General features: G+C 50.6%; 1 protein-coding gene across 2 annotated transcripts in view; it reads right to left on the bottom strand.

Moving 5' to 3' along the window:
* Positions 1-15594, bottom strand: part of stxbp6 (syntaxin binding protein 6 (amisyn)) — an 88858-nt gene extending 73264 nt beyond the window's left edge. The window contains exon 1 of one of the 2 annotated variants that reach the window (XM_039741410.1): positions 15390-15594. The gene's annotated coding sequence lies outside the window, so the exon portion shown is untranslated. Of the gene's footprint in view, positions 1-14869; positions 15187-15389 lie in introns of those variants that run through there. The other variant, XM_039741409.1, reaches the window with a different exon arrangement.
* Positions 15595-21256: the final 5662 nt, after the last annotated feature.

Genomic DNA, 21256 nt, shown 5'->3' on the forward strand with positions numbered 1-21256 from the left:
CTGGGAGACCACGGGCACCACACACAGGCGTGACCTGAACTCGGGTCACCGGACCCCTGAATTAGCGGTGGCACAGTGGCATACGTCAGCCCCAGGGATTAGGGTCGCTATATGGGCAGTGTCTGCAGGCTCTCACCCTTCTGTGTGTGTGAGTCTCTCTGGCCACGTGCACCGAGTAGACTGGCATGGGGTGGGTGTGTGTGGGTGAGATAACAGGTTGGGGTAACAGTCAGGGTTGGCAGCCGCCGTTCACATGATGCCACTGAAAGCTTCACTAAATTCTCCACCCAGCTGTTTAAACACTGAAGTCGCCGGCCCAGTTCAGGGTCATAGGGGGGCAGAGCCCGGCCTAGCAGCCCAGAGTGTAAGGGGAGCGGGCACCAGGCCCACACACACCCACACTGAGAGCCATGGCTAAGAGCTGTCCGTTAACAGTAGTGGGTGGGAGAGGGGCAGAGGAAGGACGCTGGCACCTTCAGGGATGGACGACGGACATGGCAGGCCTCAGGGTGCTTAGAGGCGGGCAGGCCGTTTGGGGGTCCATGTTCTTTATCGTCCTTTGGTCTCTTATTATGCGGTTACTAAAATAAAATGCCCTCATTGTGCGGTGCCAAGAGATATGAGGAGCAGCCAGGGTTCAAATAGGAATGGACGACTGCTGCCAAATGGCAGAGGAGCATCGCCGAGCCAAACGGCCATGAAACTCAACAGGAAGGGGCACAGCAGAGGTGGGCACCACGGGCACTTCTGTGGAGCAGTGGAATGAGGCGTCTTAGGAATTTCTTTTGTCAAGTTCTGCGCTTCAGGAATTTGCCGATTCCACTTGCACCCGCTTTTTATTCTCCACTGGCGACTTTAACGCAGTTTCTGTAATTCTGTGTACAATGCCCAGTAACTCCTGGCACTACCACAGAACTGACATCAACTGTGGCTGCACAAATGAATTCATGCGTACTCAAGGAATGACAAACACAAGAACGACCGGACCCTCGGCACAGTCGCCTCGTTTCGCCTGGTTGCTGGCGCGGACCGTCCCTTGGCTGCCAACTGGCTGATCATTTTTGGGGTTTCGTCCCATTGCTCAACTCGTAGTGACATCGTCACAATACCACTTTGGGTGGCTCAGCGTGGTGTTTGGACATTTCCACGATGTGTGTCATCATTGCCCTTTCCCTCTCTAAGATGGCATCTATAGATTGGCTGAAGGAGTTTGGGGAGGGGCCTTGAGGTTTGGGTTTCTGTCCCCTCGCCGTTCTCTCATCCATCCTTCATTTTCCAGTTCTGCTCTCCGTGTCCAGTACAGTAAGCATAACAAGTAAATGGGGTCACCCAGGCACACACAGTAAACCAGGTGACAATGCCAAATCCAGTCTGTCTCAGCCCCGTTTGTCGATTTGGGGTTTCCCGTTTCTCCAACGCTGCCTTCCGCTCACATGAAGGCCGTCCCATCCACGGAGAGGCAGACGCACACGCGCTACCAAAATGGCCGCCGTTAGGACTCCTCCCCTCAATAGGCCGCTCCCCAAACTCAAATCCCCGGCCTGCACAGGCCCAAAAGTGGACTGAAGGCTTGAGAGTTCAAAGTCAGTGGAGGAGAGGGAACCATAAAGCTCAGGTCCAAAGGACAAACAAGATGAAGGCAGAAGAAGGAAAAGGGCCAAAAATCAAGCAACATCACAAGAAAAGAGCAAACGGAAATCAGAAGACTAGATGTGTGGGCAGGGCTGGCCAGCACCTCATCTGCATAATTAGCTGGCCCCGCCTCCTCGAGCTCCACATAACACACAGCACAAGAGACAAGGAGCGCAACGAGAAGGACAAGGCACCACAAAACTCCCAGGAGGTTAGAAATGCCAACAAACAATTAAAGAATAAAGGAGCAAAACAACAGCAGCAGCAGCAATGGATACAACACAAGGCCCAACGTTTGTGGGCAGGTCGAGGTGGTCATCTTTTTTATTTTTCACGACTGCTGTGATTTCCTCTCCAACACGCCAGCTTTGTCTCGGCCACTGAAAGCTCAATATGGCCCACGATCACGGGCAGGGTGGCACTTGTACTAATTAATACGAGTCCGCCGGTGCCCACACAAGCCTGCGGACTGAACGCTCCGCTTTGGTAGCCTGCAGATATCTGGTCACTGTGCCAAGCAGGAAGCAATGAAAGGAAAACTGCAAGCTGTCAGAAAGCTGGCAGCCTCCATGACAAGATGCCAAGAAGCCAACAAGCGTAGGAAGAGAGTTAAGCCCCAGAGCCATAGCACTGCTGCAGCACCAGGCAGATTAGATGGCACGCTCCAGGCTGATCAGTTTAGCAAGTCGTGTTCAGACGGTCTCCAAATGCCAGTGCTGGTCACTTCACCCTTCAGACGGTGCCCAGGACAATACACAAGCTGGTGGCTGACAGAAGAGTCAGCAAGAAAACAACACGATGGCATCCTGCTGTACTTGTATGCTAGAAGAGGCCCCTGCCTACACTATGGAAATGCCAACTGCATCGTATTGGTCTCTGCCAATTTCTCATTAGGACATCCTAATGGCCAGTTTAGCTTATTTCAAAATGGGCACAGAAATTAAAACATACATACATACATACATACATACATACATACATAAAAGAAAACCCACCTCTCCTCTGAACTGAGCCACCAGACCACCAGACCAACCTGGGACCCCTGGGGTTGATGACATGTTCTGAAGTTGTGCCCGTAGAATGGAGGTAGGGGTTTTCTTTTTTTTTTTTTAATTTCTGTGCCCATTTCAAAATAAGCTAAACTTGCCATCAGGATGTCCTACCATCAATAAAATACCCCCCCTGGGATCATGGGTGGGCAAGAAAGGATGACACAGGATAGCAAAAGGGATAAAAATAATACTATGTACGATATAAATTAATATGTAGCATATACACATACAGCAGGCACACAGACGTTTGTGCAGGAAGAAGGGCACCACCAGGGGGCAAGTGAGCTCTCTCAGCCAATCAGCTTGGGTAGCAGTTAAGTGGGCAGTGAGAAAGAAAAGTGACCATCATCACCGAGGACGTCAGAGGAAAGGCAATCCAGCAAGTGAGTGCAAAGTCTGAAGGAGGGCAAAATAGCATCTGGCCAGCAGAGGGCAGCAAGCGGGTCTTTTGAAGTCGAGACACAGAAATGCCAGACAGCTGGCTTTAGGCCTTGCAACCCAGAGACGCCTTTAAAGCTTAACACGCAGTGGACCACCAGGGGGCGCTGTGGTTTAGTGATCAATGAAAACCTGCCTCTGATCCCAGCAGGAATTGTAACCCCTGAGGATGGTACCACACCCCACTGGCCCGGTTGGCACAAAAGCTGACGGGGGACAGAGGGACTGGCATTGTACTTTGTGGTAGGCAAGCCAGATGACCAGACAGACCTGCAGGCCCAGAGAGGTAACAGTGGTTTGGGTTTTGGGCCCTTTCATTTGTACTTTACATTTTCCCTTTGTTCATCCCTCCGAGTGTGTGTGTATTTTTTTTCAAATGTACACTTTAGTATATTTTGGCATTCCTGGCATTTTTCTGGGCAGGAATCGCTACCCATTCAATACAGAACCTACTAATGGGGTGAGTTACTGCTTCCCTTTAAAGCTCCCTCCAGAGTCCCAGGTTCAAGTCCTGGCCTGGCACTGCCTCTGTAGGTCTGTGCAGCTACCACAGCCCTCCTCCCACTGGCATCCTTCCAGGTCTGGTTTGTCTTTTACTCTGTGCCCAGGGCGGCAATTGATAAAACCCACCTTCACCCACGGCTATCGTTACACCTTCAGCAGACGCTATAATCAAATATCAGTCATCAGACATTAGAGAGAAAAAAAAAGTATTTTCGAAGGTTGACCAGCGTAATTAAAACAAACAGACTGGCACTGGCACTGGCATTAAAGAGGACTCAAGAAAAGGAAGGACGGACAAATGGAAAAACACAAACCAAACCCCACCTCCATAACCCTAAGCTGCTCCTCCTGAGTAGGGCCACGGGGCAGTTGGAGCCTATCCCAGCAGGCATCAGGGGCACAGCAGGAACACCACCTGCAGGGGGTGCCAGACCATCACAGGGCAAACAAACACAGACATTGCCTGCCGATGCACCCAAGCGGCATCTTTGAAATGTGAGAGGAACCAGACCATCTGAAGGACATCACGCAGGGCATGACCCCCGGTCTTGGACCATTGTGCCACCCACCACACATCCTGACTGACCAAACCTAACAGCTGTAATGTCACATGGATTTGCCTCCAAACTCAATTGTGCGCTGCTGCCCACTCTGCGCCATGCAGCACACCAAAGTCACCCTCCTTGGTTTTAAACGGCGGCCATCGCACAAACTGCCTGACATTACAAATCCTCAGATTCATTTAGAGGGGCTGTGAAAAAGCATGTGCCCCCCGTGTCCTCCACATCCATCACAACGAATGGCTTCCAGATGTTTAGACAAAATGTAACATTAGACAATGAGAACCAGAGGATGCCATTTTGAAATGTTGACCTCCACTGACTGTGTGAAAAGGTAAAAGTGCCTCCTTTTCAGAGACCCTCACCATGAAAGTCGTCACACAAGGCCTCCATCTAGGGATACTCCGAAGACAGGAGGCCAACAGAAGTTCAAACATCACCTGAAGCTCAAGCGCCATTGGGTTATGCAACACGACGAGGAACCAAAAACGCAAAAGGACTTTGGGGTGGCCAGAGCTGAAAGGTGCCTACCAAAGGGTCCGAGACCAAGCACAGAAACAGAGGAGCGCGTGAAAGCCTGGCATCCACTATGGAGGGGGTCTGTGCGTCTAATCAGCTCCCTTCTTCATGGTGTGGAGTCTGTGAAGATCGCGGCCACAGTAAGGGGGCCAATACTTGTTCACAGCACCATCCGCATCCACTTACTGCACAGAAGTGGTCTTTGCCCCCCTTTATCCTGGAGCTTCCAAAATGCCAGCAGGTTTCAGTTTGATGACCCACTCTGGGCCTCAGTACTCTCGGCCTGCCCACGGGTGCACTACTGGCACCCTCACCCACTCAAGCAATACGACGCCAACCGGAAGACAGCAGCGCCTGCTCCTCTCGGCAAGTCAAGAGCCGGCGGCCTTAATGAATTTGCTGGCGCGGTGCCCCCCGGTTCTCTGGCTGCCGATGTCTGCCACCGTCCCAGGCGCAGTAAATTAAACGTGTGGCTCCTCAGACGGCCTCTGCATTCTCGGCCCAAGTTGCCGTTGTGTTGGTCGATTTCACAAGCCGCCTCATATCAGATTCTGCACGACGCGGCAGGAAGTCAGGATGATCGTCTTCGCCGATACGCGGCTCGAGCCGACATCTTACGGGTCCTGCGCTTATCTGGCGGAAGAGCTGAATGCACCACTCGCTCTGCACAGGACTGGCATGAGTTAAACTGTCACCCCGCTGCCCTCGGTCCCGGGCAGGCAGCGCTCAGCCTTAACTTGATGGTGGAAATCAAAGTGTTAGCAACACAGCTGTTCTTCAGGTTTGGAAACTCAGAGAGAAGTTGAAGAAATCGGAGATGAAAAAGCCCGAAAACAGAAATAAAAAGGCGCTGCACTCCTGGCAAAGACTCGGAATGGGAAAAGGGTTAACAAATGGGTGACAGTGACCAGCAGAGGGCACACGGCTGACCATACTGAGGGGGCGGGGCCAGGAGTCAATAGGGCCATTGTCATTGGTGGGCCTGACGTGCTTGTGCCTTCTCATTTACTGCACATATAGGTGTGTGTGCGTGTATAGAAGAAGTGAAAGGCACTATATAAGAGACGGTAAGCAGGTGTACGCGTCTCTCACACACACACGAGGCAGAACGCCAGCAGAGCAGCTCAGGGGCGCCAGTCGTTACTTCAGACTGATTTAGTGTCCCGGGTTCAAACCCTGCACCTGCTCCTTGTCTGGGCAGAGTTTGCATGTTTTCATCTGCCATTCCTCCCACATTCCCAATCAGGTGCAGGTGAGGTGGACTGGCACGTCTCCACTAGTTGTGCCCATGCGTGACAGACTGGCACCTGGCTGAGGGGCGTTTCTTGCTTTGCACCCACTGCTGCCTTGGATTAAGTGACTTTGAGGAGGACTGGCAGACTAACATATTTCAGATAAGTGCAGAACATTCTACCAGGAGGGTAACAAGGTAGTGCTGGGCTTAGCATGGCACTGTCACAGAGCTGGCACTTCAGGTTCAAGATCTGTGCCCAGTCATGGTCTCTGTGGGTTTTCGATTCCCAAAGACACAGCAGTGAGAGCGGAGATGGATCACACACACACACACACACACACACACACACACACACACACACACACAGGTCAAATCCCGTTATAGCGAATACGTTTTGTGGGCCTGGACGAGCGTTCACAGAGTGTCACGTTAAACGAATCTCGTTTGAAGGAAGGAAATCTCAGAATAACGAATGGTTTCTTTGACCAAAAATGGCCACTGAAAATAATGCAATGTAACCAGGACTTTTGCCGAGTCTCAGCGACCACAAGTGGATGACAGTCTGCTGTGAAGTGACATCACACAGAGCTCCAGCGAGTGTCTGAAGGGGTAGTCGTGTGGCGTGGCGTGGCGTGTGGACACTGTGCTGTGCCATGCTGCTCAAGTGCGTCTCAGAGATGACATCGAGATGAACAAAAAAAGGAGAGACGTCATCAGTTTACACCGAAAGAAAAAATGAGCAACCCTGGAAAAAGGAGACTCCGGAATAACATTCGGGAGTCGCGTCTTCATCTTCATCTAACGTCTCGTTTTCAAATGGAACTTTTTTTTGCGTTTTCTTTCAAGGTATTGTCAAGCTTGGGTCACAGAGTTAGCTGCACGAGAGACAAGATGGCAGGCCCAGTCTCAAGACTTCATTCGTCCTGCTTTAGCACCCATCGTCAGATCAGAAGAACCTCAGGGGCTCCGAATCACTGAAGGAGGCAGACAAGTTTGAAGAAGAGGGTGAGGAAGAGCCGCTCAAAGCCCGCTGCCGAATGTCAAATGTTGTGCAACAAGCACGTGACACGGTAAAACTCCTGCACAGGACCACCAATGGCGCTTACGGTTTACCAGACACAGCGGAGCGGCTAGCGGGCTGTCGTTCGAGAGTGTGAATGGCCAGTGACCCGTCCGTAGCCCTTATATAACTATGCTGTATGTAGAAATATGGGGATGCAAAGCCTCTCTGTGTCTTTAAACAGTCTGAGGAGGAGTCACCATCAGAGGAGTCCAAGGCGCTATACAGCGAGCGAATAAGGAGGTCTGCATATTCCAGGTTGGTGTGTCGATGCCACGGTCGTTGGAGAGCCACGATTCAGCCACCATCCCACACTTGCGGCGTATCGTGTGCAGATCAGGCATCAAAATGGCGCACAAGCCTACCGGCCCATCTTAAGGCTAAAAGCAGCCAATCGGCAGCAGAGACACAGAAGGCGCCTTACAGCACACCATGTGGTCCACACCCGCCTGTACACGGGGGGCAAACATCAAAAACACTCGCAACATCGCAATGCCAGTCTCTGATTTACGCACACACTCGGCGCAAGTCAAATTCAGGGCCAGGGAGCTGCCTGAGACCCTCTGATGAGGACTCCTGGTGGGAGTAGAAAGCTTAGGAACAAAACAGGATCCATCGTCTCGCTTTGTGGACTTCCAGCTCCGACTGTCACACACAAACACATCAGAGTCACAGACGGGGTCTACTAAAGCCTCTCTTCCTCCGCCTCCAAACCCACCTAATGGCACTTCCGGCCCCGCCTCCAGAGAACTCCCACCCACTCCCAAGCCCCTGGTCTCAGAGACCATAAAGCCGCCGTGTTCCCGTTGTCATATGTCATCGGGCACATGCTGGGCTCTGCCTGAAGCGCCCACTCTGATGCACTGCAGCCTCCCCTTCTGGATGCCCAGATCTTTAACTCGTTTTCTTGTCGTCCTTACAATTTATACACATAGAGAGAGATGGAAGGCGCTATATAAAACAGACATGCACACACTATAGCCTCACCACTCGGCATCACACCGGACATGACACTCCGATGCGCCTTCTTCAAAAGAGACCTGAAGACAACTCCGGGCTGCCACAAGTGACCAATGGAGAACAACTCTGAGGACATCCCACAAACAAGAGAGAATTGGGGGCTTCAAATGAAATGAGAATGCTGTTGCCACGGCGTCAGTCCTTAAACCCGGATCAACCAAAGTGACAATGCAACAAAGAATTCCAGGCTCTGCCCATCAGCGGGCGACAGGCTGCCAGTCTGAATGTGTCCTTTTAAGTTTCTTGCCACGAGAGTGTGGGGTTCTGGGGCTGCCCCTGTGTGCCCACAGAGTGCCGATAATTGAAAATGGGCAGGAGTCTCCACTGAAGGGGTGAAACTAACTGGCCCCTAGGGCTCTGTCACTGCTACCTATTAGGCTGATCAATCCCCAGTGGGCACTGGAGTGAAATGCAGCAACAGGCATGATCTGAACCACTATAAAGTTCCCATTGGAAGGCCAATAGTGGCAGAAGCCCTGCGGGCATCATACCAGGCAGTGAAGGTGAAGAGGACGCCACGTGCACACAATCGGCTCTCTACCTGCTGGTCTACCTATCATCCGTAGCTTCTGCTACTGACCAAAAGAATCAGGCGGTTGGCACCAACAGCCCAGTGAGGCAGTCTGGGTACTGGGTAAGAGTGCCACCTACAGGTCAGCTGGTCCACTGCCCTTGGTTTACTGTCCGCTGACCATCTGCACTCCTCTAGTGACAGTTACCAAGTGTCACATGTTATCATGTGTTTGTCAAGTGACATGTTTTGCTTGTTGTAACACATCCGGAGTTTCCTTGGCACCGTGCCCCTTAACAGAGTATGTGCTGCAAGCCAGCGTTTGTGGATGGGGTGGCATGAGGGACACTTTTTTTAATACTGCCAGCCTGTTATTGGCACATAGACACAGAAGTTGGCGCTGGTCCCTCACCACTCCAGAGGTCCAAATCCTGACATGGGACCCCCCACCTGCAGGATGTCCACATTCTTTCTGTGTTAGTGGGGGTCTCCTTCTGATACCCCCAAATATGGGGAGGGCAGGTAACACCAACAGGATGATGCCCTTGAGTAAGCCAAGGCATCCCATGAAAGGGAAACTGCCTGACCCATGACCTCCATGGCACAGTGATAAGGGAAGAAATGAAATACCAAAGTGGTGCCCAGCTGGCAGGAGCATAGTGGGGCGTGTGCACCACCAGTCTTGCAAAAACAAATCTTACATATGCCAAGCTGCAGTAGCTGAAGGGTGATAAGGCCAGTAAGTGTGCCAGGTGCTCATGGACCGCCACACATAAGGACACCAGTCTGAGCGGGTAGAGTGAGAGAGAATGCAGGGCACCCTGGGATGGGAAGGTGCCATAAACACATTCAGGCTGCACCTGGAGCTCACATCCTTAAATATCCTAAGGAGTGGGCACCTCCAGTTCCCTAAATGCCTGTTGCCTGGTGTCAATCACCATCACCAGTGCCTCGCCCTTCTGCACTGGATTCAGGCGGCATGCAGATCAAAGAGGGGCTGTGCCCACCATCAGTTCATCTGCATGGCTCAGCACAAACACGAGTCAGGGAGAAGGCCTCGACCGCACACCAGCCACAAACACCTGCCGTGGCGCTCCGCATCTGCAAGTTCCCGGCCTGCCAACATGACCAATGGCATCAAAAGACAGAAAGGAGCACTAAAGGGGCAAAGGCTGGTAAAAGAAGTCACCGGGGTCAGTGCCAGAAGAGCAGCCTGAAGAAGTGGGCACAGCGGCAGACAACTTAAAGGGATCCAGCAGAACAGAAAGAGCGGGTGAAGGGCAGTCACATGTGGCACCTTTCACTGCTGCATCCATCCGCTTTCACCACTGCGGGGTCTGTGAGCGAAAGGCAAGAACCAAGCTCAGAAGGAATGCCAGGCGTGAGGCGCCAATTAAGATGGTCGGTCACTGTGCCTTTACATGGAACCTTTCAGTGCAAGCCGAGACATTTGGGGGCTACTGCATGATGGGCACTCCTGCTGAGCCCGTGACGGGCCCTCTACAGTGACACAGCATCCATCTGTGAGCGGGGTGTGACCCGGGCAGCAAAACATCAAGGCTGCGCTGCCAGCGACTCTCTCAAGGCCACACAGCATGAGAAAAGACCACCTGGCACCTCGGAGGTCACCTGCAAATGAACAGAGGGACGGGCAGCACAGGCTGAGGCATCAGGCCATGCAGAGTGGACAAGCTGGCAGGCGTCATGTGCAGAAAAATAAGAGTGAGAGCAGACCGAAGTGGGCAAATGGTTCAAGGGTCTGCAGCTGGGCCGGGGTTTGAACCCGTGTCCCCGGAGCCGTGAGTGCTACCCACTTGTCTGTTTCAGCAAGTCACAGAGGAAAGGCAATAAAATGGAGCCGATGACAATGACTGAAAGCTGTTGAGAATGCCAGCCACTCCCCATGGCATCCTGGCCCAGAGAGAGATGCTGCAACGGTGCAGTGTCGCTGTCTGATGAAGGTTTTATTATGGCCTGGCAGAAGCTGGGCAGGAATACAAAAAGCATCCGCTGGGCCCTCGAAGAAATGAGATGTCCGATTTGTTCTGGTGGGAAATCTAAGGAAGAACTAAGCAGCGCCAGTCCAGTGTACCAAGGGGCACTGCTCTGGCGTAATTAAAGACAAGGGGGCAGCGCAGGTCCATCAGACATCCAGCAGTCCCCCCATTTTCTGAGCTCCACGCATTGGCAAGCCCACTTAATCCAGTTCAGCATCATTGGTGGGCCTGGTGCCCAGACTGACATCAAGGTGGGAACCAGCCCTGGACAGGACGCCACACACACACACACACACACACACGGTGCCAAATCAGAACCTTCTGTTACCCCTGAATGAAGGGCACTTTCTAGTAACAAGAACAAACTGGGTCATGCTGTGGTGCAGTGGCTGCTGGGCACAGAGGACCTTGGTTCAAATGCCACTTTCAGGACTACACTGTACGGTTTCTCTCAGCGCTCACCACTGCAGTGGCACCAGCACCCCACTGGGCTCAGATGCCCTCATCCTTCTCGTCAATTCAGGCATTCCAGGGCCCATCCGCAGAATTTACTGGCCCACTACAATTCAATGAGGCCAAGGGGCTGGTGTGGGCACTAGCTGGCATCATTTTCAAGATCTTCTTGGTGCCACCTTTAATTTTTTTTTTAATCCATATTTGCTTTGGGTAGAAAATGGAGTCACTTGAGCAAATAAAGCTGAAGGATTACGAAGAGCGCCATTTGATGCCAACTAGAAACTCAGATCTGCAAGGAGAGAAGGACATCACGTGCAGCGCAAAGCGATGCCCAAAAACATTAAAGTAAATGCCAGAACAAAAACAGCAATAAGCAGAAACAGAACTTCACCACAGTGCCAATCCCCGGGCAGGTAGCGTCTGCCACTTGTAACAAGAAAGACACCCGGCACCGTGTGGCACAGAGGTTGGCATCTTTAAGATATGCCCACCTTGCTGGAAAGACAGGCTTACTTCTTAGAAATGAGTGCCCTGGCATGTGTGCCCTCTCTGTGATGGCATCTCCTATTAAAGGTGCTACATACTGTTGAAGATTAGAAGGTCCAACTGCTTATCAGGAAAGTGTCTTGCCGTGAGCTGGCACCCCATCTGGGGTTGGGGCTCAGTCTGTGCCAGCGCCATGACAACTGGGTACTGGAATAAACAAGATCAGGGGAGGAGGCAGCCATCCATCATCTAAATGTTGGGGTCACCGGGAACCGGTGGCAAACTGGGAACAAACCCTGGATGGGACGCTGGCCATCATGGGATGGAGGATTAAAACGTGAATTGCCTGTGCCCTCAGCAAATGGAAAGGGCCTGCTGAGACCACCTGGTCAGTCAGCCTATTCTGTACAGAATATAGCGCCCAGAGTGCTGCACCGCTAACCACCATGTGTGCCCGTGATTGTTAACCAGTCTCTCTTCATCCAAAGTGACTTCCAAAAGCAGCTCTTTAAACTGCCCGAGCTCCAGCGGCACTGAAGTGACTTTGTCACTGTCACTCAGTCACAGGTGACCCAGCGGCCTTCATTCTGGCGCCTCATCCACCTCATCACGTGGCATGTAACACCAGGATGGCGTCGCTTGTGAAGAAGGAGCAAATTTCCAAGTGATAGTTGAGGTATGGCATACGTCAGGAGGCACCTGGCATTAATGGCCTCTGCCGCGCCCCCTGGAGCGCCATGACAGAACCAGAGGGTGGTCCAGCAGCTCAGCTTTGACGAGCTTTTCCAGGCAGCCCAGGCTAGTGCCCAAAACAGATCTGCCTTTCTGGTTCATGTGTCAAGTATGTTGGCACTGCCAGCTCTGCCCCAACACCAAAGCACATGCAGACAGTCACAACTACAATTTGCCCCGATGCCAATTTTACCACAAATTTGATGGTATTTGGAGTGAATCCCCAGAGCCACGTGGCACCTGTTTTAATTTTTTTTTGAGACTCAACACACAATGTTTTATTATGCTGTGCCTACCACCTCTGGTCTGGGCTTGAATGGTCAGTTTGGGTGGAAGGTGGTAGAAATCAATGCGGAACATTCTACAGAATAGAACACCATAGTCGGACCACCCTGACTTGCCAGATTTAGAAACCAAGCTCGGCTGCTAAAACACGAACACAGAAAACTGGCATCCACAGGAAAAACAAAAAACACAACACAGTGGGGATCCACATGTGGGTGTCACCACACCACAGGGCACACATTCACGTAAACTGAAACACCGAGACCCCCGCTCCTGCCACAGCCAGCTCTGCCTGCTTACGGTTTTTGTAGACGTATGTCTGGGTGCCCACCTTCCTCTTCCTGAGATTTCCCACCACTCTCTTCATTGTGTTAACACTGCGAGTCCCTTGCCAGGCCCCCCAATACTCCTCCTCCACTTCCACACCCTCATGGCTGCCAAGTGGTCTCTGGTCTCAGACTCACAAATGTATGCTGGGTGAGCTGGGCAGGAGTTCGGTTCAGGATGACGGGGCCTGTCAGGCGAATGCCAACAACCAACCCTGGCCAGAGTGCCCGGCTCAACAGACCCATTCAGAGATGCCAGCTTGCCCAACACACGTGTCTGTAAGAGGTGGGAGGCTCAGGGTCACATGGGGACTCGCACCAACACCCCTGTCATCTCCAGTGACCCACATTAGCCTTCAAAGAGACATGCTACAAGGTGTACTGGGGACCCTAAATGGACTCCCAACTGGCATCCACTTTACACCAGCTGCCTGATAGCTGGTTAGAAAATGAGTAGTCAAAAGCCAACAGAAGACCACAACTAGCACTACAAACGTGCCCACCCTTATCTCCGACAGACTGTTTAATAAACATCACTGGAATGGCAGGACTTTTCCAAACAACGCCACTCCTTTAACAGGAAAATGGTACTAGATGAGGCCCCAGATTGGCATCCCCTGGCAAGTAAACATGAAGTTTAAAGTAAACTCAGAGGAATTTGCTTTAGGAAAAAAAAAAAAAAGTGTTCATAGCCCACCTGAAGCAGCTCACCCGCCTTGTGCTGTTGGCATACACCCACGAATGGCTTCCCATGAGCGGCCAGGAGAGACTAGAAGATTATGGCTGCGGCAGCCACCCTAGGCATCCTTTGGGGCAGCTGACAAGCCGGGTGCCCAGTGTGCTTGCAGTAAAAGGATTAGCCGGTGAATCAGCTCAGAGTCGTCTGTGTGCCAATGTTATCCTGCCCTCGGCCGCTGCCACTCACCCAGGGCCTCGGGCATCACAAGCCTTCATTAATGCGACCCACGTGTGTTCAACTACTAAAAGGATGGAGGACAAGCCCGGAAAAACCGCTCCGCCATCCACATTCTGGATCACTGCTTTAGTTTCGACGGAAATCTGCCTTCCCTTTGCAGCGCATTGAGTGAGTTCTGCAACTGCATGGCGCCCCGTCCAGGGATGGTGCCAGCCGCCAAGACTGACCCCGTCCTCACCCCCCTGGACTAGACTGGTAACCCCCGTGACCCTGTGTTAGGATAAGGCGGGTTGGATGATGATGATGATGATGATGATGACTGATTTATCCGATAATCCCCAACCCAAATTGTGCGGGGCTGCCACGCCTTAATTAATCAATTTTCAAACCACCTGTCAATCAGGCGTCTGACTCCGCTCTCTCAGCACACCAAGCATATGTTACATTGAAGGGAACGGACATTCCGGACGGGACGCCTAACGATCGACTCCTCTGCGTGCCTTTGAACCCAATCCCGACATATCATGTACCATGTCGTCTCCTCGGTCGGCATCAACACTTGTAGCCCTACACTGCATCTAAAGTCTTCGTTTAAAGGCCACGAACAAATTGTCAACATGTGAGTAACCAGCCCGGCGACTCCGCCCTTTAACGCAGTCCCTAAAATGCACCTTAAAGCGCACACACCCCTTTAGATGTACAGGGTGCGGTAAGAGTTAAAAAGGGGGCACGGCGCTGAGCTTGTGCTACTCCGGCTGTCCCGACCCGAAGCCACGCCGGCGCCCGCTTTATGCGCTGCACACCTCGCTCTTCTTTCTGCCACACTTAAAAAGGCAGAGTCTCCCTCGAGCACGACATCAATGTAAGCCAGGTAGCCGCCAGGGTAAAAGCCACCGGCACACACAAACGACACCACGCCGTGCCAGACAAACAGTCCGAGGGGCGTAAGGGCTCGTCCTTGGTGCGGGTGCCGAGGAAAAGTGTGGCACCAGTTCGCCTGGCTGTTAGTAGAAAAAGAAGCCGAGCGGCTCGAGCAGAAGTTGGAGCTCATCCCGAGAAAAGAAGGAGTTCACCGCGGAACCCTGCAATCAAATCACAAGCCACATTCGAAATATTTAAGAGATAATAAAGCAGAACCTACCGGTCCTCGGACTGTGCGTTTCTCCCTTCACGTGCGAAAGAGCGACAAGATCAACACAAGTTCCGATCGTTTCGCTTACAACGCGTCCATCCGCTCCCACGGTGTAGTGATCCTGTTATCTGGTTGGCTGCGACGGGGTCATCTCCGATTTAAATATTAAAAAAAGAAATCCCCCCCAAAAAAATCTCCAAGCAGGCTTGCAGCGAGTGGCGGTGCAAGTGGAGAGCCGTTGCAGTCAGTCAGCCACCCAGCTGGACTCCGCGCGCGCAGCTCAACGCAGCGCAGCTCGGCGCGCCTCCGACAAGCCTAGTCACGTGGGAGCGCGAGACCCGCGTCTGCTCCACGTATGCGCGCGCTGGCGCTTAAAGAGCAAAGAAAAAAAAAAAGAAAGAAAAAGCTTCGAACTCAAAGACAGCGAGACGCGGACCTGAGAACATCTGCAGCCATCTGGCACAAGCCGCTGTTTTATTTTCCCCGGATAGCTTTGCTTTTTCTTCTTCTGAAAGCGAGTGTTACTGACCTGCCAGAAACAACCGAACAATTCCGCCGTTAACGAGTAAGAAGTTGAGAGTGACAAATCCCCGAGAGCCGTCCAATTAACATTTATCTGCGCGGCCCCTTCGTGAAGGCAAAATGGAAATCAGCCTGTCTTCTTGCGTTGCAACTGCATGGCAATTAACTGCTATTTGGAGCCGTTTGATGTCTGAAGGGAGCTCCCATTTAATAGCCTCATTTGAATAGTTTTGCCTAAAAAAGACACACCATGACAGCTTCTTTATGCGTGCAGAACTCCAAGCCCCAGTGAGACCATGTGACGCACTTCCGTTAGTGGCGCTATATGAGCGCCTGCCCAGGCTTTGTGTCCCTGAAGACAAGAAGATCACAATCGGGCTGCCCTGTTTCATTCATTCATTCATTCATTCATTCATCCATCCATCTTGTAAATCCTCTTTATCCTGAGTAGTGCCATTGGGGGGCTGGAGCCTATCCCTGCCAGCATTGGGCACAAGGGAGGAACAGGGCATCAGGGTGAACGCACACGCACACCCACCTCACCTCGAGTGACGCTTTTGTAAAATATCCGTTAACTGAGGTGACTTACAGCATCTGAGATACACAGACAGATGAAATGCCCCACTCGTGGGCACACAGTTTCAGTAGTGGCAGCATTTAACCCATAACCTCAGGGTTTGAAGTCCAAAGCCTTCCTTGCCCATTATGCCACCCTGCCTCTCTATTCCTGTATGTTGAACTGCCAAGAGCTGCTCCATCCAGTTTCACAGCCGCAGCTAAACTATTTCAGGATTCTGGGGCGCAGCCTGTCCGCGTAGGCTGTCCCAGTGTGGAGAGGGTGCAAGTCAATGGTAAGGCTCTTGTTTCCTTCCAGTGGCCCACTGTAGGGTCGTTAGTTGACTTTGTCATGTCACAAAGCACATGTCACATGAGGCTGAACATGGCAGTGACATGAGTTCACACCCACGGCCTGCACTGTCACCACAGGGCCACTGGGGTAGAACAGGAATTTGGGAGCCAACCAATGTAGGAATTGGAGGATGGCAATACGTCTAAGCAGGTAAAAGGGGGTCCTACCTACTGCTAGAGAGTGGTCACTAAGTGTGTGTGTGATCATTATATGGATGTAATGACCAGAGGGAGACACTCTAAAGTGACAATCCAGCAAAAGGACAAGAAGGGCAAGCACTGAGTCAAGGGAGGAAACACGGAAGAGTGAAATTAACAAAACCAAGGGGACAACACAACAACCTTCACGCCATCTTGGGCGATGCTGACGTCTGCTGAACGGATGCTGTATCCCATCTGAGGTGAGAAGTCAGAATGATCAACTGGAATGCCCCCCACAAGTCTGCAGACTATGACTTCAGTCTAAAATGGCAACGTGGAGCACAAACCTCCGTGGAAGCTGCAGTGCTCTATTCTACTTGTGCCGGTCTTTGTTCACTCAATGCCATCTGACGGGGTTTGGACGTGCATTGTTATTTACTGCTGCTCGTTTTCCTGGAGGTGTCCAGATTGGTTTTCTGAATGTCAGTAAATGTAACTTTAAAAATACTGTAAATGGTGAAAGTAAAATGCCTTTTTTGAAAGAGAGAAAAGTCTCCTCATGTTCTGCTGAAAATGACCTTTGTCTCTTAAACAATACATTTCATTATTTTTATGCCTTCAGAATATGCTATTCACTGACACACTACAGTTACACTGAAAACATCACTATTCATATTACACTGTAAACTGTGAAAGGTGGACAACTGAAGAATGTAAAGCGGTAACGTGCAGTCTCAGTAACACCAAAGGTACGATATTTGCATAAGGACACGCCCCTTTACCTTATTGTTCCGGGTGACCCGCCTACCTTTGAAGAGTAGGGGAAAAAAAACTTCAACAAAGGTGGCCGACTTGAGACCCCCCCGAGTGCTGAAGGCTTTGAGGGTAGAGAGCTGATCTGCGGTGGGTCGTATTCGATAAGCTGGCACACCGGTCGGGCACCACACACCACAAGAGCACACTTGACTTCTCCACCAGACAATGTGCCTGCCAGAATTTCCTTACACACTGAATTCATTTCAATATATATAATTAAATGATACGTGATTGATAATTGGTTGTTGTTGCTTGCAAACTGTGGACTGGTGTTTGACCCTGATGATATTTTCTAAGGGTTTATTGATTGGCATATTTATAGCAGGCAGGGATTTATTTCAGTGTAGGGTTAAACGTTCACTTCTATTGGAATGTGTTGTGAAAAAAAAAACAGTTCTTTACTACAAAGTTATACCGCAGACCTACAAATATTGTTTTTTACAGTAAAATTCTGGCAACCACAGCTGCTCGTACTTTACCGTAAATTCAACATGATTTATTTTATAGCCAACTCGGGTGCAAGACATTATGTTCTGCCGAGTCCTCGGTACCTCCCAATCTGACTTTTCGGTGGTCTGCTGGCCCCCTGTTCCTCCTCACTAAGTAGTACCCTGCCTCTGAGCTTGTCTGATTGAGGAGGTGGACGCTGCTAAAAGTCTAATTGCTGGTCACTGACACAGGCAGGTGGCACTTCTGGCTCACCTTTGTTTCCATGCAGATTCTGGAAAACACATCATTTCCCAGCAGCTCCTGTGGGAAGGCGCAGTATAGCAGCACAAAAGTGCTACTGCCTGCTAGTGGACTGGGGGATATACTGCAGTTCCCTCTGGAGCAGCCCAAACTCCACCCCCATACGTAAATCCAGCGCTATGGTGCCCTGGGCAGGCTGTATGCTGTGGTACGTTTACCCAGGCCTGCTGTCTCCATTTATCGAATCGGATCATCCCGTTAGAAAGGCGCGCACACACAGAGTAGATTCACAAAGTCTTCGGACCCTTCGCTTTTGTCCCATGCCGCTCTGTTGAAGCCTTGTGCTAAAATCATTTCCTTCCTCTTTTCCCTCATCAAGAAACAACTCCATGCCTCAGAATGACAAAGCACACACAGGATTTGAGGAATGTCTGAACTTTGATCATACGTTGAAAAATCCGAGTGACTCCAGAATTCAGAGCCTCTGCTTTGGCTTTGGAGATGTTTGGAGCCCGTCTGTGGTCAACTCAGCTGATTAGACTGACTAAGAAAGGCACACATCTGTCTACAAAAGCCAAGCCACGAGGTTGAAGGAGTAGCCAGCAGAGCTTAACGACAGCATTGGGTCGAGGCAGACGTCTAGTGGGGGCTGCGGCACTGAAGGATCCCAAGAGCAAAGTGGCCTCCGCAGTTCTTAAATACAAGAAATATGGAACAGCCACAACAACATTTCCTAGAGCTGGCTACTGGCAATACTGAGTAACTGGGGGTAAAGGGCCTTGGTAAGGGCTGAGAACTTCCAGACGGAAAACCATCACTGCAACACTCAACTGATCTGGCAGCCTGACAAGGCGTGAAAACCATTCAAGACTGGGAGAAACAAGACACTCTGGTCTGATGAAGCCAGGATTAGCGTCACGTCTGCCATCTCCGCTGTACAACGCCACTCCAGCACTGAAGCCTGCTGAGGGATTGTCAGTGTTGCTCTGGAAGTTCTGGTTTACTACATTGTTGCTGCTGTGTATTGCCTTATGCTACTCAGTTGTGGATTTGTGGCCATATTTATCAGTCATCTCAGAGTAGGACATCGGTCCTAAGTTCACAAATCTCAGAGTGGCCCAAGTTTGGTCCTCCTCTTAGCAGCAGCAGTTTTCATGGTAGCACGTTATCAATTGTCCTTAGGAGAGCCCGTGAGCTGACCTGACTCACGACCAACTGCCACAAGATGGCACTCAGGCAGATGTTGGAACACATGTGCTGGTAAAGAAGGAATGTTCTGGAAATGCTGGGCAACAATGAATTTGTAACAATGTATCAGTTTGACATATGCAGTAATAATATTAGCAACAAATCCTGACTGCTCCATAAGGCAGAGAAGCCATGCGGTGGAATGAACGAGTTGTTAACTGCACATTTGTTAGGCCACAGCTTTGCAACCACAATGTCACTGTCAGCCATCTCTTGAAGGTTTGCACCAAGCCTCAAACACCCTTAATACACATGAGCTCCTTTGTCCACCACTCCACATGAGAAGAGGTGAAAGTAATCGAGTCGTTTGTGTGACGGAGAGCCTACTTACGAGGATGCAGGAGTGAGTTACAGTGACATGCCACACAGGTACACAGACGTCTGCCCTCCACACACCCCAGAAACATTCCTGTTACAAGTACAAGCCTGCAAAGGTTCAAGAAAGAGAGATTTCCAGGGCGTTGGATTAAGGGAGCCTCACAAAAGATCAGGGGAGATCACGGACAGAGAGACGCACGGTGCACAGCTCGGGATGATGAATGGCAGCACCGGAGGACAGCTGATGGGCTTGGCTCAGTAACTGCTCTTTTTGGAGGTGTTTCCTATGGCCGTGCAGCTGAGGTTTATTCATCGTCACACAACCTGGCCCACTTATTTGAGATGCGCGTCTCCTCATCTCGCTGCTTGTTGTTGTTACATGAAACTTAGTGAGATATCAGACCGGATTACGTTGTCCTTCTTCATCTTCTCCTTCAACTTTGAATACTGTTATTGTCATCATCATCATCGTTGTGGTGAAGCAGTAGTATTAGCGTTAGAAAACCACAAAACATCTTCATGAGTGCTATTTTGCAGTTCGCAGTGCCATATAATTACAACGCCAACCGATTCTCAAACGTGAACGCCTTACTCTTTCCATTTTTTCCTTGTTTTTTAAATTCTTCCTTTATAATGATACTTCATTGGCCTTGTCCTTCAGGCCAGAGGTTTAACAGTGTCCCTCACCTTTGATGTTCTCTTAGAGATTTGAGGCTGAGCCAGGAATAAGACATACAAAAGGTGAAACGGCACAATCTTAACACCAGAACAAGAGACAAAAGTCCACGGTCAAAATCTGTAGGCCGAAGCATCAGACCCAGAGAAACAAAACCACAATTCATTTTCAGGAGAAGAGTTTTGAATCCATAGCTCAAGAATACCCTCAAAAAAGAAATGCCAAGTTTAAAGATTCAGAAATGAGAACCATAAAAACCCCCTTCCCCTACACAAGAAAACAGGTCTAAAGACGATGAAGAACGGAAAGGCAGTTGGTCCAGACGACATACCTGTGGAAGCTTGGAGGTGTTTAGGAGTTTCATGTTTTAACAATAATAAACTGTGCTAAACAAAAATGTTCAAAAGGCCGAATATAAAAGGTGCCGCAACTTAAAATGATCAAAATCCCAAACCTGAACTCAAATAGTAAAAAGTCTAAACTAGCAGAGCCCACAAACCAAAGAATCAACTTGAAAAGAAGCAAACAGAATCCAAAGGACATGAGTGGGAGTGAAATGGAAACCAAGGACGTCAGGAGGCCTGATCGCCTTAGGCTCAATGAACAGGACTGAGAAACAATGGAGGAGACATTACTAAAGGATAAAAGTAAGAAAAGTAACACAAACAAACACTTTCATTAACAAACATATTTAAATAATAGAAAAAAGACAGCAAAATAAAGAAAGATTCATTCCAAAGTCAGGGGTGGATGAAACCTTCGCAAAACCGTAACAGTTGAAGCTGAGAGGATTCTTGACAACCGGACCTATGAACACTTCCAGCACATCACTACTGCAAGAGGGAGACACTTCTGGGTCAGCCAGTCCCTCCATATGACATGGGCACTGTCCTGGCCGTCTGGTGTCCAATCAGGAGCTCCACCAGGGGGATGCCGTCATCCAGCATGGCCCACCAGGCCGTCTACGACTGTTCATCCACCCTATCAGCTTCACGTCTGGGAAAGGGAACACCAGCTATCCCAATCCATACACGTCATCTAGGACAATGTATAGACAAAGATGTGCTGAAGTGAAC

Source organism: Polypterus senegalus, chromosome 18, assembly GCF_016835505.1.
Source record: "Polypterus senegalus isolate Bchr_013 chromosome 18, ASM1683550v1, whole genome shotgun sequence".
Taxonomy (NCBI): domain Eukaryota; kingdom Metazoa; phylum Chordata; class Cladistia; order Polypteriformes; family Polypteridae; genus Polypterus; species Polypterus senegalus.